Raw genomic sequence first — 18,760 nt, forward strand, 5'->3', positions numbered from 1 at the left:
GACCCCTTTCAACTCATTCCATGACAACATATGAACTCCTAGGGCTCATAGGACCCCTAGGGACATATGTTGTCATGAAATGGGCAAAAGGAGTCATAGGATATCAAACAATTAGAATATATAATATGTCCCTAGGGGTACTACGACCCATAGGGACATATGTTATCATAGAATGGGTTGAAAGGGGTCATAGGTCATAGGGTACCCTATGATCCCTTTTAACACATTTTATGACAACATATGAAATCCTAGGGGTCCTACAACTACTATAAACATATATTATCGTATAATGGGTTGAAATGGATCATAGGGTATCTTATGATCCATTTTGACCGATCAAAATATATATAATATGTCCTTGAGTATAAATAGGATGTACACTAAGGAGAAATAGTATTTCCTTGAGTATAAAGGGGTCATAAGGTACCCTATGATCCCTTTCAACCCATTTCATGACAACATATGAACTCCAGGGGGTCCTACGACTCCGAGGGACATATGTTGTCATAGAATGGGTCAAAATTGGTCATAGGGCACCCTATGAATCCTTTCAAGTCATTCATGATAATGTATGAACTCATAGGGCTTGTAGGATCCCTAGGGACATATGTTGTCATGAAATGGGCAAAAGGGGTCATTGGGTATCATATGACCCCTTTCAAATGATTAATATATATATAATAGTCCGTAGGGGTCATATCTTATCATAGAATAGGTTGAAAGGGGTCATAGAGTATCATATTACCTCTTTTGAATGGTTAGAATATATATAATATGTCCCTAGGGGTCCTAGGACCCCTAGGTACATATGTTATCATAGAATAGGTCGAAAAAGAAAGGGGCATAGGATATCCAATGAACCCTTTCAACATATTTCATAACAACATGTGAACTCCTAGCGGTCCAATGATCTCTAGGGACATGTTATCATAGAATGGGTCGAAAGGGGTCATATGGTACCCTTTGACCCCTTTCAACCCATTCTATAACAATATATGAACTCTTAGGGGTCCTACGACCCTTAGGTACATATGTTATCATATAATGGGTCACAATGGGTCATAGGGTTGTTGGAAATATTCAAGACTAAGCTAAGTTACTAAGAGGGGAGGGGTGAATCAGTAACTTCTAAAACTTCAATAATTTCAACCTTTAATCCAACCATTCAATTATCATATAAATTCTGATCTAATTGCATGCATAAGAAACTAAAAACATGAAAGCATTCATAACACTGAGACACAAAGATTTGTTGACCCAGAAACCTTCCAAATATAAAGTAAAACTGGGGTGGGGATGATGGCCACAACTTTAGTATTGTAGTATAAAGTTAGCCTGTTAAAGCTTACATTGATCACTTCTGATGATCTGCCCTATTAGGAGCAATAAGGATTTTAAGGTCCACCTTGTGTAAGGATTTATAAACATACAATTAAGTATGCACTCGGTAAAGAGATTTACAAAAGACTGCTAGGTCTACCTTGTGAAAGGATTTGACTAACCGCCTATTAGGATGAAACAATAGATGATCTCTGATTTGCTACTTGGCTTGTTGAATGAGATTCCTTGAAGCATTGATCACCTTGCTATGATAGATATGTCTCTACTACTCCTTATGCTAATATGGCCTTTACAATTCGCTCTTTGTCTTCTATATTCAAATTACATTCATAACTTGCACACATGCCCATGTTTTGATATGGTACAATACATTACATATATATACCAATCCAATTATACAAATTACAAAGTCGGCCATCATACAAATTTACACAAATATTACCAAGTCAGCCATATGAAGATACTCAGGTTCTGAAGAGTGACTCGGTGAGGTTTTGATACATGACATCCACTGTTATTGCTCGACATTGTCATGCACTTAGTAGACGTAGAAGTTTAATCCATACTGATCACTTCTAAGTAGTCTAGAACTTAGTCTGCACTAGTGACTCAGTAAATATTGTGCAACTTGGCTTAAATTGAATCGCTTGTTTACCATGTCAATACTTGATAAACATTATCACCTTGAGCTTAGTATAAACTGAATCATTTGGTTAACACAGAATGGCTCGGTTAACACTGGATTCATATCACATGAACTATGAGCTTGGTAAGCATTGTACTACTCAGTAACTATTGATAAACTCGACATCAACCGAAATGCACAATCTACACTGCTAGTCTTCACATTAACTGAATATGCTTGGTAACCATTAGGATTTGTCCAAAGCACTTGGTAGCAATTGAAATGCTTGGCAACAACTGAAAATAGTATAGTGAGCTTAGTAACCATATACAATCTAAATAAGTTTGTGTCACTAATAACAAACTTGACTGATATGTCAACAATCTCCCCCTTTGGCATTAGTGACAAAAACACTTATCAGCCAAAAATAATACCTTATATCCATCACCACGTGATACTAGTTCGGTAGAGTATACTATTTTTGGGATTTTTCAAAATTGATTTTGTAAGGTATATACAATATACTATACATCTTCTTGCTATATACAACATGTCTTTCTATACATGTCTTACTTATTGCAAGTTCTCCCCCATTGCATATTTCTCTCCCATACTATCTTCTATCTTTTTCTTCATACCATGTGTCTCTCTCCCCCTTTTTGATAGTAATGCCAAAAATTTATTCTATCTTATTTACATACAAACACCAAAATGAGATAAAAATTTAGAATGTACCTTGAGAATGATTGCCAAGGTTTTATCCCAATTTTCCTATAGGACCTTACATGTATGAAGTGCAATTTGTACCTTTGCTAAAAATTCTATCATATGGTCTACAATAGAGAAGTTATTGTCATGGATTAGAGTTTTTGAATATTTGCAGTGCATCCATGTTGGGAAGGATCATATTTTGTACTCAATCAATGTGGATCTGATCCTTGCTTCTTCCCTTAGCAATTTTGCTTGCATATCTGACAAAAATCTTATTTTCTTGAAGTGTGTAGAGCTTGAACTAGGGTCAAGTTGCAGCTGTTGAGCACTGGCCTTTAGATCTTCATCTATTTTTGATAATTTTTCCTTTATTTCCTTTGTAAACTTAGAAACATCACATAGCTTCCCAAAAAGTGATGACGCATTTGAACACAATGCTTCTAAATTGCCCAAAATTATAGAAAGCTCTACATGGTGAATGGCTATCTACAGAGCAATGTGCTCTAGCACTTTATTGTCAAACTTCTTTTCAGCCTTTTGCACCATCTTATCTTGTCCATCATTGTCTTCATTAAATTTTTGGATTACTTCTATTAGTTGATACAAGATAGTTTGAGAAGAATCAATCTCAATTCCTATGGCTTCTGCCAAAATGTTCTTAGCATATTTAATTATCTTATACTCTTTATCTCTCTCCTCTCTTAGCCTTTGTTGTTTATCCTTCTTCTGGAGGAGTTCACCAAATGTCTACATTTGGTTTGGAGTAAGCTTGTAAATATCCCAATTGGGGATTGCTATTTCCTCATCTAAAACAATGTCTTCCTCCATCTCCTTTCCTTTCCCCAAAAATTTTGTGCTCAGTTGAACCTTGGGCTCAACTATCCTTACACTTATTACTTTTGTATCTGGAATAGAAACAATGGTAGAGATACTAGGGCTTGCAGTAAAAATTGATATTGTACTAACTGAAGGAATACTTACAAAAATACTTGAGGAACCCAAAATTGGTGTGCTCAAAACTAAAGTCAAATCTGGAGAAGTCAAAATTGAAGTACTCAACTCGGTAGATGAAGGAGGAATCTACATCTCGATAGATGAAGTGGAAGTCACTTCTATCAGTGATGTGCTGATTTGAGTAGGTGCAAAGAGTGATTGGATATTTGAGATGTCACAAGTGGTCACAATCAAACTTGCTGATGCTATCTCCATACTTGATGTTGACATTGGCTTGCTTGTAGAGTGAGAAAGTGAGGCAATGATGGCTACAACTATCTTGACTGGGTTAATCTCCTCATCATCTGGCTTTGCTTCTTTGGTAGCTTCTTGTCCTTAATCCTCTTCATCTTCTTCATTGTCAAAGTGAGTTACTTCTTCAACATTCTCTTCTTCATTTGTGTCCTTATCTTCTTCATCATCATCATCTTTGACATTGACTGGAAAATCACTTGGTTTATGTAACAAATAAATATTATTCCAAGTGTTTGTTGCATTCCTAACAACACACTCAATGTCTTTAATCAAAACTAGACAAGTATTAAACTTTAGAGTCAATTTTTCTTCATTTTTTTTTCAATGACTCTTTTATGTTAGCATCTGATATGCTCAGTAATGGCTAAAAGGTTTGCTCATATATGTCCTTGACAGTTTGCATAGCAAAATCCCATCTTGGCTTTATCTTTTCGAATAGCTCACTAGGAACTTGAGAAGCGAGCTGATCTGGTGAGTATTTCCACTTACCCATTTTATTCAACACAAGGTCTTCAATCTGCTTCTTTTCCTCTATTTCCCTAATCTCGTATTAGTGATTTGAAATTTGTTATGCTAGCCCCTACTTCCAGATCTTTTAGTCTATCTTGGAAGGTGGGTGGAGGTTTTTCTAAATACATTGTCTCCTCCTTCATTGTTAGACTTCTTCCTTGAAGATCTCCTTGTGAAAACTGTAGTGGATGGTTTTGTTAGCTTGGTGATGATCACCTTGCCTTTCTTATATAATGGTTCTTCTTCCTTAGATTCTTCCTCATCCTTTTCTTCTTCACCTTACTCATCCTCACCTTTTCCCTCTGTTAACAAAATGGGTGAACTTGTTTTCAGTTTTACAATCCTTCTTTTCCCTTTGTTGACCACTTGAGGGAGTTTTATTTCAGGTTCAATCCTGGCTTTTGGTTCATCATACATTCCAAAGTATGTAGCCTTAGGATCAACTAGTTCATTGATAAGAGCTTCAATGATATCCTTTGTTTCATCAATGTTGACCTCACAACCAAGAGGTTTTACCCACACAATTCTAGGCTTAGTTGCCTGAATATACACCTTGTCACTATCCACCATGAAACATATATCATCTTTATAGTCTTCAACTATCTTCTTGGGAATTATGAATCTATTGTTCATTTTCTCTTTGAATACATCAAAATAATTGTCCATGATGCTATTGTAGTTCTCACCCATCTCGACAATATACTCATTGATTTGATAGAGCACAGGTAAATCTTTTCTCCAAACTATAGTGCCTTTAGAAGGAAATAATTTTTGTACATAAAAGAATAGACAAGTCAACAAGGAAACGAACTTACATGGGTTATTCTTTGAAGTTCTTATGCTTTCCAAGTTCTTGTTGAACTGTCTCAACAATACCTCGGCAAGGTCAAATGACAGATTGTTCTCTACCACCTTGTATGCCAAGTCGATAGCTTCACATGACACACTATTCAGTCTACTTGAACTGTATATCTTGTGCATAATGACATGAATACCAAACTTTAATTCTGCATTAGTGACACTATTGATTTTCATTCCTCTACCATCCCATTCAGTTAGGGTTTTCTTTTCCAGTTTTGCCTAACCTAAGGTTTTTGTCATTTTGGCTTTGGCTAGCATTGGGAGGCCAATGATTTGATGAATAATCTTTTTAGTTATTAGAATTAGTTGTTCTAACCATAACTGCCCATTATGCACCTGGCTGAGGATAAACGTAATCCATTTGATTCAAAATTCATGGGGCATGTGAGGGATGTGTGTCAACCCTTTGGTTTCCAGATGTTGATGCTCAATTTTTAGGACTCCATTCACACATAGTTGACCTAGGGCATCATCCATTTCTAGTGTACCAATCTCTTGAATAACACATTTGAAATGAGTGTGATTATCATTGATAAGAAGTACCTTTGGAGGAATTAGGGATTGCACACCACTTGGATCTAGGGTTTCAACAACTACAGGAGTGAGCTTGGAATTTGGCACCTTCCACTCAACTCCACGAATCAACATGTCAGATCCTTGCTTAACCTTGTTGCTGCTGGATGCCATTTTCACTCGATAGATTGAGAGAATTTGAAAAACTTTTGCTAAAAACTCACTCAAATCACTTTGGTCATATTGAAAATTACTCTTTACAATAGCACTTAAAATTTCACAACAAGAAATGATTTCAATTCCATGCCTTTTGTTGAAATTTTTCCATTAATGCTTGGTACGAAAGTAGATATGTTGATAGACTATCATCCACTACTTGGCATTGAACACTCGGCGAAGTCTTTGTGACTTGGTACCATAGGTATCTTTATTACTCCTAACCTTGCTTGGTAGAGTCTATGACTCAACCTTACTTAGTAGAAAAGGTAACTCGATAATAATTGATATCGATCTCACTCAGTGATCCCTTTGTATCCTGAATACAAATTTGGATCTTTGTCACCTTTCAACTGGAACTAATTTGGATGTCATCTTTGATAGCCTAGTTCTAGTTCTCCCTTGATAATTAGAAATGGTAGAGTCACCCAATTCTTGAGTGACTTGACCATCATTGCTTGGACTTGTATCCTCGGTAGATTTAGGAATCCATTGATGTCTCATATGCTTTTAGATGTTATCAGCCTTTTCCTTATTTTCATCTTCAATTCTACTAGTATTCATACAATTCTTGGCAAGATGACCAAGTTGTATACAAATGAAACATCTTTTGGTAGTATCTCTTTTCCTCATGTGATGTTTAACACAATTCATACCAATGTGTCCAAATTTTCCACAGTAATGACATCTGCACCAGGTGTTGTAGTCCCATCCAAATATTGCTTTTACAATTTGCTCTACTTGATTCAATACCTTGGTTTTGCATTCTAATTACTTGTGTCCATGTTTCTTGCATTTGTGACATTTGTCTTCAAATCTTGGTTTCTATTTGCATTCATTAGCCTTATGACCATGCCGATTGCAGTTGTAGCATTTTCTATTAAATTTTGCTTTCCCATTACTTGAACACTTGTTTGATGTATGACTTATCTTACCATAGTGATTGCAAGTAGGTCTTTGGTTCTTTTGAGCTCCTTGCTTGGATGATTCTCCTTCTTTTATATATCTAATTCACACTTTTCCTTTTTGTCCATAAAGGATTTTCTCATTCAATTGATTCATGTTTGATTGAGATTTCATCATTCTTTCATTGATTTGCTTCTCAGAGTTTAGATCATTCCTCAATCTTTCATTGATTTTCCTTTTAGAATTTAGATCATTCCTCATTCTTTCATTTTCAAAACTTAGGCTCATGATTTCTTCATTTGCATTGGAGAGCTGACCAATAAGGTCTACTTGATGAAGATATTGGTTCTAGATTTCATTGTTCCTTCCATCTATCTCTTCTTTTATCTTGTTTATCTATTCCAAGACTTCACATAACCTTACCGACTAAATTTCTTGTTCTTTTCTTAGCTTTCTTACTTCTTCTTGTAGGGAACCATTCTTTTCTAGGAGTTCTTTGATTGCTTCATTGGCTTCATTTGAATTATTTGAATGCAGGTCTTTAATTCTTTCTTCAATGTAGAGATGATCATTCATTTGAATTACAAGTTCTTTTCTTCTTTTTAGGGATTTAGAGAGTTTCTCCTTTGCTTTCTTGAGTTGGGCAATGACCATTTCTAAATCTAGCTTTTCATTGTCAATGGCTTTTTCAAGTCTAAATATCTCCATGGACTTGATCTTTGCTCAAGCTATTAAACTTTCTCCTAAGAACTACAATGCTCTGATACCAGTTGTTGGAAATATTCAAGACTAAGCTAAGTTACTAAGAGGGGAGGAGTGAATTAGTAACTTCTTAAACTTCAACAATTTCAACCTTTAATCCAACCATTCAATTAGCATATAAATTCTAATCTAATTTCATGCATAAGAAACTAAAAATATGAAAGCATTCATAACACTGAGACAAAAAGATTTGGTGACCCAAAAACCTTCCAAATAGAAAGTGAAACTAGGGTGGGGATGATACCCACAACTTTAGCACTACAGTATAAAGTTAGCTTGTTAAAGCTTACATTGATCACTTCTGATGATCTGCCATATTAGGAGTAATAAGGACTACTAGGTCCACCTTGTGAAAGGATTTACAAACATATAATTAAGTATGCACTAGGTAAAGTCATTTACAAAAGACTGTTAGGTCTACCTTGTGAAAATATTTGATTGATCCACTTGTTAGGATGAAACAGAAGATGATCTCTGATTTGCAATTTGGCTTGTTGAATGAGATTCCTTTAAGTACTGATCACCTTGCTGTGATAGATATGTCTTTGCTACTCCTTATGCTGATATGACCTTTACAATTTTCTCTTCTTCTGCTATATTCAAATTACTTTCATAACTTGCACACATGCCCATGTTTTGATATGGTACAATACATTACATATATATACCAATGCAATTATAAAAATTACAAAGTCAACCATCATACAAGTTTACACAAACATTACAAAGTCGGCTCATATGAAGACACTCCAGTTCTAAAGATTGCCTCGGTGAGGTTTTGATACAGGACATCCATTGTCATTACTTGGAATTATCATGCACTTGGTAGACGTAGAAGCTTGGTCCATACTGATCACTTCGAAGTAGTCTAGAACTTGGTTTGCACTGGTGACTCAATAAATATTGTGCAACTTAGCTTAAACTAAATTGCTTGTTTACCATGTCAATTCTTAGTAAACACTATCACCCTAAGCTTGATATAAAATGAATCATTTAGTTAACACAGAATGGCTTAGTTAACACTAGATTCACATCACATGAACTGTGAGCTCGGTAAGCATTGTACTACTTAGTAACCATTGATAAACTCGACATCAACTGAAATGCATAGTTTACACTGCTGGTCTTCACATTAACTGAATTTCCTCGGTAACCACTGGAATTTGTCCAAAGGCCTCTGTAGCAACCGAAATGCTTGGCAACAACTAAAAATGGTACCGTGAGCTCGATAACCATATAAAATCTGAATAAGTGTGTGTCACTAATAACAAACTTGACTAATATGTCAACAAGGGTATCCTATGATGCCTTTTAACCAATTAGAATATATATAATATGTCCTTATAGGTCCTATGTCCCCAAGGGAGATATGTTATCATGAAATGGGTTGAAAGGGGTCATAGGGTACCCTATGACCCATTTCAACCCATTTCATGACAACATATGAACTCCTAGGGGTCCTATGATTGTTGCATACATATATTATCGTATAATGGGTCGAAATGGGTCATAGGTATCCTATTACCCCTTTGGATCGATCAAAATATATATAATATGTCCTTAAGGGTCCTAGGTCCCCTAGAGACATATGTTATCATAGAATGGGTAGAAAGGGCTCATAGGGTACCCTATAACCCCTTTCAACCCATTTCATGACAACATATAAATTCCTAGGGGTCCTATGATCCCTAGGGACATATGCTATAATAGAATGGGTCAAAAGGGGTCATAGGGTACCTTATAATCCCTTTTGACCAATTTTATGACAATATATGAACTCCTAGGGGTCCTACGATCGGTAAGGATATATGCTATTATATAATGAGACAAAATGAGTCATAGGGTATCCTATGACACCTTTTGATTGATTAAAAAATATACATTATATCATTAGGGTTCCTAGGTCCCCTAAGGACATAAGTTATCATAAAATGGGTCAAAAAGGGTCATAGGGTATCCTATTACCCCTTTCAACCCATTCTATAACAACATATGAACTCTTAGGGGTCCTACAACCCCTAGGGATATATGTTATCATAGAATTTGTTGAAATGGGTCATAGGGTACTCTATGATGACTTTTGACCTTTTCATGACAATATATGAACTCTTAGGGGTCTTATGATTTGTAGGGAGATATGTTGTCATGAAATGGGTCAAAAGGGGTCATAGGGTACCCTATGACCCCTTTCAACTGATTAGAATATATAGAATATGGCCCTAGGCATCTTAGGGACATATGTTATCAGAGAATGAATCATAAGGGGTCATAACTTGTACAATGATCCATTACAATCTATTAAGACCCCTTACTATGCATTAGGACCAATTATAACTTATTAATACCCCTTAGACAACCTCAATGGACTTATGATATACACTAAGGGGTTACTATGTGTCTCCATGAGTCTTAGTGTTATGTAAGTGATCCTATGACACTTTATGGTCTTTTAGGACCCCTTACAACCTATTCAAACATATAAGAATCAATTGAAACCCCTTAGAAAATGTAAACCATCAAAAGACACTATATTTAAATAGTGTGATTGCTCTACAACACGTATCTGCTATGCAATTGACTATATTTTAGTAGTGTGATCGTGCTATTGAGAGATTACACTTTTAAAATGTATTGGAATTCACCAAATCTAAGACTTGGATTTTCCTTGGATATCCAACCCAAAGGTTTGTTGGTCTCAAACATGCTTGAGACGTGTTAATCAATAAGCATGCCAAAAATGCTTTATTTTTCATCTGTGCACCTCATCAATATTTGTCATGGTTGAATATTGATAAAATCAAGTAACATGATATTGTATATCTCTTTCTTAGCTATTTAACCATATGATTTTATTTTGATTTAGACTTTTTAAAGCCTTTCAACTATAATTTCTTTTGAATGTATATCCATTTTCTCTATAAATTCAACATATATTATTTGGGGGTTAGATTTTAGGTCATTGATAAGATTTTGCAACAAGTTAGTTTTTAAAAAACTAGACTTCATTCTACACACTTGAAAAAAAGAGTTTTGATTGATTTATTAGGGGTGCACAAAGAGGTTTAATGCCTTTGAGATGTGCCCATTTACAAAATTCCTAAAAAGTATACATTAAAAAAATTCACAAAAAAAAAGGATAAACTACATGATGTTAGATAAATTTACAATAGGGTGGTTAAATAATTTAACAAAAGGTTAGAATTTTAGGGGGGCACACTTTGTCACTTTGTTATATTTTTACTAAAAGTTAGTACCACTTTTTGTGGCCCCCTTTCTTGAGGGGCTTAAACTCCACTGATTTATAGAGAAAATTAATAGTTTAGAAACTAGATTAAAAGGACTCTGACTTTTGTTTTTATTGTATTTTAAAATATTGAATGTAACTATGTTCAAATGCTCATCGAAGTGCAAAAATTGTTGATTTTAGGAAAATGTAGCATCTTAGACTCCCCTTTTAGTACTACAACTTGATTCATATACCCAACTTTACACATCCTTGTTTTAATGTCCATGATAACAATTTATTCATTTAATACTACATAAAATTAAATAAAAGACTCAAATAAGAGATAATATTAGCTCTCACATTTACTGAGATTCATGTGCATAAAATTAGTCAAATGTGCAATGGGACATGAAATCATGAATTAGGAGTCTTAATGCATTCAAGAAATTTGGCAATTTAATGAACCTATGCTCTTGTAGCTAATACCAAGAACCATGGACCATAAGTATCATAGTACTATAATTGAATTTCGGTAAACAAATGCAACATTTTGGTGTGGTATGTTAATCAAAACTATTGATTCAAAATACTTTTGGATTCTCACATAATTCCATACCAGAGTAACATTGTACTAAAATGTAAGAAAACATCTTTTGACAACTAGTGGCTATGATTCCCATCCATGGAAATTACATAGTAGCAACACTAAAGTTTTTCTAGATTTAGGACACCTTAGGGAACGGCTTAAACATCACACACTAAGCTTAATTCCTAGACCAAAAGTGTTAAATAGTCAAAGTTGACTTTTTTTTTCCCAAGCTTAATTCTTCCCTTAGTGTGTGATGTTTAAGGGTGGCCACCGCTTAATTATTTATATCTGATATTGACTCTAACATCAATGATCTCTATCAATTCTAAGTACAACAAAATAAAATTCCATGTTCGTGAAGAAATAAAGAGTGTTATAGTTATTATTACTAGTGGTGGTTTGTTATCCTGCCAATTCTTCAAGTATCGTTTAATAGAAAAACATGATTTTCATGTATATGGAAAGCGATTTACATGTATTAATCCAGAACATGCTGCAGGGTTTCGAGGACATGGTGGCCACAACTAATGAATTTGTTCTTAGTAGATTGAATATAATAACATCGTATGATTGGACATCCAATGCCGACACTTCATATGCACAACCAACACTCGTAACATAAAGGAGAGCATCTTTCGATACCCTTAGTACGGTTCAAAACCATTTATACGTGATTCGCCCATACAACCATTTGAGTGGTTTTGTTTTTGTATTATGAAATCAACATCTCGATCTTCTTTCTTTCGAGACTTTAAGCACAAGAGGGATGGTGCTCAATAAAATACTATGAACTTCAATTAATTAACAAGAGATACAATGTATCAAAGTTCTTGTCGATAATGAGAAAAAAAGGAAAATAGAGATTTATAGATAGAAACAAAGGATATGAAGAAATAGCTAAGGGCCAATTTGGTCGCAGGCATAGGAATGGAGAAGAGACGTGCAATATTGGGAATAGGAATGGCTATTCCAATAACAACTATTTTTTGGAATGGGTATAAGCTCATTTTAGAGGCAAAATGGGAATACGTATTCTTATTCCCTATTCCAAGTAACAAACCAAACAGAAAATAGAAAGCGTGTTCCAACTTTTTCTATTCCTATTCCAACAACCAAATGGGCCCTAAAAGAAAGAGAATGATATGTTATATAAACAATATTAATAATTAGAAGAGTTGAGGTGAATTTTAAAATATTTATAATTATATCATTTTAGAAAATATATAAATAACAATAAAAATTATATTATATGAATGAACTACTTATTTTTACCAATTCAATTATAAGTTGAGATATTTAATTTTTAAAAATAAATTGTTGATTACGTAATTCACACAACCAAAATATCTAACAAGTTTGAGAGGTAGTATTAGTTTTACAATTTGTAACATGATTTAAAAAAAAATAGAGCAAGATTGTAAAATAGTAGCTAGTAAAACATAGTATAAACTTAAAGAAATGACATTTTACAATTGACAAAAATAAATGTCAATGTAAAACTAGTAAATATCTTTAGAATTTAAAATATAAAACATTTAACTCTAAATTTGAAATTGGTAAGAAAAATAGATTATGATAATTAATATTGATTAGTCATTCACTTTTGTTTAAAGTAGTGTGAGGTGGAAGATCAAATGATTTTTTTGAAAAATCTAATCAACTTGTCACAAATGTGGAAAGGATAAAGTTGTAATTAATGCATTCATTAATTCATGATAGACTTGTTAGAGAATATTTGTATTTTTGTTGAAGAAAATTGAATTTTCTTCGTACCAAAAATAGTATGGTCTAATAGAATGAATGAAAAATGTGATTTATAAAATAATGTAAAATTAGAAAAAGATTTAAACATTTGAAGTTTCTTTTAATCTATTAAATTCTATAAGTTGATTGGTCAATTGAATTTAAAAATTGAATTGAATGAAAGCAACAGTATTCTACCTTTGGCAGGAACTAATAACTAAAGTTGGTAAATCACCACTCAAAATAGAAGGATTACATTTTAAAGGTAGTCATTTTTTATGTATTATATTGTAGGGGGTTATAAGGAACATTTAACCGCATAATTGCTGCATAATCTAGGGTTGCAGACGATGGAGGTTAAACATAATTTCATTTATTTTAACTGCATACTCAAGGTTTGAGTCTACTCCATATCCTATAAGCACCAAATTCATATGCAATATATGTCATTATGCCTCCCATAGATATGATTTGATGTGAAGGATTGTTTATTTGTCTAGATATGATTTGATGTGAAGGCTCATTTATTGATCTTTTGTGAGTTAATGGAGATGTTAAAATATTTCTATTATTCTCATTTCCTCCACTCCATACCTGGTAATACTGCCACATGGAAACTACTATGTTCCAAAGGCATTTTAATTTTGAGCCAACAAAAAGACTCCATAAGTCTAGTTTGGAATACTCGATTTCAAAGAGTTTTAGGATAAATCAATGGGCATCCTAACAACTTACTCAAGCTATTGTAATAATAGATACAACAATTTATACTGTTAGAGTAATTAGATATTTTCTAATTAACTTTATTCTACTCAAGCTAAACTTTAAACATCTAATAATTAATTCTTTTATTAATTGTTATCATGCAACCTAGGTTAGATTCCTTTTAGGGTTTTGATCTCCTTTAGAACTCTCTTTGTAATCTACTAATTCATTCATTTAGTACAATTTGTAATTTTTTTTGTGTATCAAGAATGTCTCATTCTTTGTGAATATTTGAATTTGAGTCTCTATAGCTTTGCTCCTCTCTTTCTATGGCAGGTGTTTGCATGTATGTGATTCTTAGGAACTGTAGGGTTGATCTTTCATAAATTTCAACATGGTATCAATTCTCCAAATCTTCATTCCCCTATTCTATTTGTGAGAGGTTTGACTTGGTTTTCAAATTGGTGTTTTTTTTCTTCAGAGGGTTTCAATTTTTAGAGGTGTTTTGTATTGGATTTGTGAGTCACTTTTTTCGGTGCACTTTGAGTCCAAATCGACCTCACTGTTGGATTTGTAGCACCTAAAAAGCTTCATTTCCATATAAAATATGTCCAGTTTGAACAATATTGAAATTAGAGGCAATTTTTTTTTGTACCCATGCCATATGGTCTGGGCACGCTCACTTCTTGAGGTGGTGATATAAATTTAAAAAAAAATCAAAGACATACATTTCTTTAAAAATGTGCATGCCTTTTTATTAGGTGGAGTTGACATTAAAAGGTCAAAAAGGTACCTCTATTACTTTTCTCTAGAAAAAAAATATCTTGTGATTTTTTCTTAGAAAAAACACCTTTCTTTTAAAATAGAAAAGGTACATCTACAAAGTATGATGGATCAGCCATATGAACCCACAGCTCAAGGTACCACACGCAAGCCAAGGGCACTTTTTGACATGTGCCAACCAAGGGTACACAAAGTTCACATTAGTTACCACACCAATGGTACAATAATGACACATTAGTGGTACGAGTTTTCTAGTTGGCACACAATGTTAGTGGGTTGTTTTTTTTCTACGATGTCCATACAACCATCAAATTTAGGCCAAGGATGTGATGATGTCATCACTACATGATGCTTTCATGTTGTTCTACCCTTTTTTACCCACTTGTGGTTTTTCGCTATAACTTTCTCATATGGACTCCATTTTTTGCAAACCATATATCATCAAAAATCTCTTCCCGAACCCATTGTGATGCTGTAGGATATTTTATTTTTTTAATATGTTTGGTTGTCAGTTTATGCAGTCAAGTCTAGGAGTTATATTTTTGAACTTCAAAAGGTATATCTTGAGTATTTGATATTTGATTTGAGAATTATTTATATTGTTGGAAAGGTCTTTTTGTACTCTTTCCAATGATATTGGTTATTTTTCCATATTCTACTTCAAGCACATTCTATTCAATTTTTTGCATTTTTGGATTTTGTTGGATATCTTGGTTGTTTCATGTCTAGGTATCAATTTCATTGCTTTAGATGATTCATCATCGGTTGTATTATCTATTGTGATAGCCTTATGTCTCTTTTGGTCTTTGTAGAAATCATTTGTATGCATTCTTGCAAACACGTTGAGATAAAGTGTCATATTTAATCTATATCTTATTTCAATTGTTTTGCCTTATTTTTCCTTCTAATTCAAGCAATGTTATCTAAGGACACTCATACATATTACTAGATTCTTGGGATTCACCATATCTTGTGCCTTATTGTACATGCACTGCTATGACTAAATTGTCATATCCAGGTTGATTTTTTTCCTTTGTTTGTAATGTTCCTTTATCTGTTGAGTTTCCCTTCCATGACATTAGCCTCATGATGTGTATGAGATTAATCACCCAAGTACACATGATGTATTCTTTTGTGCATCTTGATTGTGGTTACCTTATCCTTGTTTGCATTTGGGGCGAGGGGGGGGGGGGGGGGGGGGGGGGGGGGGGGGGGGGGGGGGGGGGGCGGGGGCGGGGGGTTGTTTCTTATGCTTCCTTGGTTTGATGAAGTGAGTTATGTATTGAGTATTTGTTCCTATGTACTAGGTGGATATAGTGGCTAGGTACCTATACATTTTGGTGAGATGGATCATTTACCATAGATGCACTCTTCTTTTTGTTCCTACTTTGGATGCAATCTTTCATGTTCAATGAATCAACTCTTCAAGCTTTAGTATTTCATGCCATCTATATCTTTGAGTTCAGTTCTTTGCCTTTGAATGCCTAATAATTTGGTAGTGTCTTTTAAAAGCACTCATATAGATTATAGTCTTCTCTACCTAGTCAGGTTCTATTTCAGTGGAGATCCTTCAGATTGGTGGTTACTTTCGATAGAGCTTTGTAGCTTCTACATGCTTTAGTGGTGTTCTACATAATCATCTTTCTATTCCTATTTTCTGGGATAGTCTCTAGTTTGGAGGCTTCTTCATTCCTTCACTAGTTCTTTCAACATTCTTTCCATCTCTTCTTGGAGCAAGGTTTTTCCCATGTGATTTTCTCTATTTATCCTCTTTATGGAGATTCGGTTGTGCTTGGGTACTTCATTAGGCTTTATTGTCAGGACCTAAATATACTTTCAATAGTAGTTTCTAAGTTTTTAGCTACTCCTTAAGTTTATCTTAAGGAAGGGTATTAGAGTAATTAGATATTTTCTAATTAACTCTATTCTACTTAAGCTAATATTTAGACATCTAATAATTAATTATTTTATTAATTATTATCATGCAATCAAGGATAGCTTCCTTTTAGGGTTTTGATCTCTTTTATAAGGATTGATCTCTCTTTGTAATTTACTAATTCATTCATTCATTCAATACAATTTGCAATTATTTTTTGCATATCAAGAATGTCTCATCTTTTATGAATCTTTGAATTCAAGCCTACATAGCTTTGTTTCTCTTTGTCATGCCCAAAAACACCAACAATTTTTGTTTTAATATTTAAAAGTGATAATAGGATTAAATGTAATAAACAAGTATTCAAATAAATTCACTTAACTTCCTCGTGCACATATATAATTATAAAATTTAAGCACAACTCAAATGCAAATTTTCTTAACATATTTTAAACTTAAAATTGCATAGCTAAGTATATATCAACATGTTATCTAATTAATCTAAATTAAACGAATGTGATTACCAATCATAAAAATGTGTAGTAAGGTAACACCATCACATCTGATTTTGAAATAACATATGCAAAATTGAAAACAAAGCTATAAGACTCAAGGCAAGAATATTTACTCAATCTCTTTTTCTATTAAACTACCTGGTTCAAAGGCTCTGCTGGGAAAGAACCAGAAAGAAAACTCGGCTTTGTTGCCACTTCAACAAAAGTTTAAAATACATTTCTATATAGGATTCTAATCCCGAACATAATTGAATTTCAACAATCAATATACATTTCCATCATGGCCCTTAACAAGGAATCCCTTTCATTTTCTACAATGCATCGCTGAGATTGTGGAGGAAACGAAAAGTGGCTAGGTGACAAACAAACATAATAAGGAACAAAATCAGACATTCATTTCCATACTGGGTTTTCACAATAGGATTCAACATTGAATCAATACTAGGGAAAGGTGGATTTTTCCAACAAGAGATGTTAGACACAACACCAAAACAAGTGCCCAATTGGGGCTATATCTCAAGAACTTCCGTTCTTCCATTCTTACATGCCAAAACTCATACATGGTTTTTGCTGACAGGTAGGGGCCCACAACACCCTACCCTCTCTCCCTCTTCTCGTCCTGAGAAGAGACTCTACATTGTTGGAGTCCAACTGAAGCCCTTTCCCAAAATTGGCCACTTCTACCCTATTTGAGGGCGAGTAATGCCAAAACACCCATACAAGAAAACTTTAAAATTCAAATAGAAACATGAAAGGAAAGCATTTAAAAAAACATGGTTTCAATCCTTCCCAAAACATACCCAACATACATACGAGCATACCGATAACAACACAAAAGCATAAGCTGCATGAAACAAGCATGAACAAACTGAAAACAAGGAGATGAAGAACTCCTACCTTCACAAAGAGGTTATGGTAAATGATCAAACTTGAGAAGAGCTTTTCCTTCCTTCCTTGCCTTCAACCTTCCAAGACTCCTCTTTAAAAGTAGAGATTGGGTAACCACCAAAACTACTCCAAGAAGGGCCTCTAAATAAGATCCAAATTCAACTACCAAAAAGAGCAATAACTTCCCCCACTCACCTAGAAATCTAGAAGTTTCTAACTGAACCAATCTTAAGGTTAACCACTAAGTGGAGTTGAGGTGATGCAACTCAAGGTAGCCATATTCAATTTTTGCACAAAGGCAAAAATAGACTTTTTGAGTAACCTCAAAAGTCAATAAGAGGAGCTTAGGGGTTGAAAAATTTCCCCAACCCATACCCATACCCCTTGGGTATAAATATTTCATGATTTAAAACCTTAAGAATAGATTTGGAACCAAACAAAAGCTAGGAAATATTTAGGACCATCTAACAACTCTAAAAAATGTAGATTAAGCACTAATCTGGATTAGGGGTGACTAAACTCAATTAAGAAAAAAATTAGCAAAAAGACACTAACTTAATCCGACTTAGGTCCAAAGGTTACATATGTATATGAGAAATATGTTAGCAAGTAATACTAATCTATCAAGAAAACAAAGCATTAACTAGCATAAAAGACATAACATATATGAGAGACAAAGCGAAACTCTCAAATGAGAATATGAGCCATGGAATGGCTCTCCCAATGAGGATGGTCACTTGATT

This window comes from Cupressus sempervirens, chromosome 7, assembly GCF_028749045.1.
Source record: "Cupressus sempervirens isolate cs-2001-9-10 chromosome 7, ASM2874904v1, whole genome shotgun sequence".
Taxonomy (NCBI): domain Eukaryota; kingdom Viridiplantae; phylum Streptophyta; class Pinopsida; order Cupressales; family Cupressaceae; genus Cupressus; species Cupressus sempervirens.